The following is a 1613-nucleotide window of genomic DNA, read 5'->3' as shown; positions in this document are numbered from 1 at the left end:
GCAGAAAGGGGAAGCATTTGTCCACATTTCTATAGTGCACCACTCGACATCCCAGAATTGATGTGAGAAAGGAAATGAGGTATTAAGTGTCAAAGAAATTGTATATATTCAATAAGTTTTGGGTCTTTTTACACATAGGTATCACACACAGGTATTTAATCTATCTATATTAATATGATATAACATTGTAAATTAAAAATCCGCATAATACATTTGATATCTCTTTTTACAATATTAATTTTTGAATAACAATAAAACCTCTTCCTTCCAGAAGCAGGATAGAGAAGATAAAGGTAAGAAGTGCCCTCAAATCTCAGTAGTTGACAACCAAGGGTTATTCTCATCCACACTGCATAACTGTGATGAGCTGGATGTGGCCTGCATCATGCCACTTTTATGTCAGAACTCAAGCCGAGAGAGAATTTTCTGTTGGGAAGATTGTCAGTCTTATGCCAGAGGGACCATTGATGTTGGGACCACACCATGACCTAAACATAAATATGGACATAGCATTTCTACTCACATGTCATTCACCATCCAAGTCACACATCCAAACCAGAATACAATGAAGCCAAAATATTTAACCCTTGCCAAGGCAGACACAATAGCTGTTGAAGATTCCCATGTCAAAGGAAACGTGAGAAGTATCACAGGAGAGAATGAAAACACATGCAGACACTTACTAGACGAAATCATTCGGCACCAAATACTAATATACTACTCCTTGCTCTGTCATTAATTTTCTTTGTGACCTTAAGTAGTCCAGTTAATCTTAAAAATGAGACCACTTTTTATTTTTATTTATTTTATTTATTTTTTTTTCATTTTTTAGGCAAGGCGAGCCTTGGTTGACCTCACAGATTGCAAGGAACTTGTCAGCTTACAGTCTCTTATTTTTTATTTTTTTATGCCTACAGCACCTGGTTTTCCTAGGTGGTCTCCCATCCAAGTACTAACCAGGCCTGACCCTGCTTAGCTTCCGAGATCAGACAGGATTGGGCTTGTTCAGGGTGGCATGCTCATAGACAAAAATGAGGACATTATTTAAATTTAAAGTAGAAGTACTAGTCTCTTTGCCTACTTTCTAGAATTGATAATAGGAAGAGATTAGATATGAAAGTGTCAAAGTTATTTTTGCAAATCAAACAAAACTCATATAAACAAATGTCCATTTGGATCCAGGTGTCAGATGCCACTGTGTTCACAGATCAGAGATTGCTCTACACAGGAAAATCCATTATTGCCCTAACCTGTCAATATCTGCAACATGCTGCAAGAAAATAAGTAAAGATTTGCTTCATCCTTTGTATCTTTGGAAGTTTTGATGTACAATATTGCTGTCAAAAGATGTCCAAATATTTTTAAATGATATCACTTTAAATATAAAGGAAGTCTGACCTTCTTTGATCAGTCTTCAGGCATGCCTGTAAGTTAGATTCTAAAAGAGAGGTCTGACCACTAGATCTGTAATCAAGGTGTTAGCAAAACCATGCTCCCTCTGAAGGTTCTAGGGAGGGACCTGCTCCAGGACTTTCTTCCAGCTTCTGGTAGTTCGCTGGGCTGTGGTAGCATACTTCCAGTTATCACATGGAATTCCTCCTATGTACATCTCT

The 1613-nt window shown here is 37.4% G+C and overlaps 1 pseudogene; it reads right to left on the bottom strand.

Moving 5' to 3' along the window:
• Positions 1 to 908: 908 nt before the first annotated feature.
• On the bottom strand, positions 909 to 1027 carry LOC118611712 (annotated as a pseudogene).
• Between the last annotated feature and the right edge of the window lie 586 nt (positions 1028 to 1613).

Source organism: Rousettus aegyptiacus, unplaced genomic scaffold (assembly GCF_014176215.1).
Source record: "Rousettus aegyptiacus isolate mRouAeg1 unplaced genomic scaffold, mRouAeg1.p scaffold_m13_p_14, whole genome shotgun sequence".
In the NCBI taxonomy this organism is placed as follows: domain Eukaryota; kingdom Metazoa; phylum Chordata; class Mammalia; order Chiroptera; family Pteropodidae; genus Rousettus; species Rousettus aegyptiacus.
Note: the sequence above shows the minus strand (reverse complement) of the source record. Positions and strands in the feature narration are given on the sequence as shown.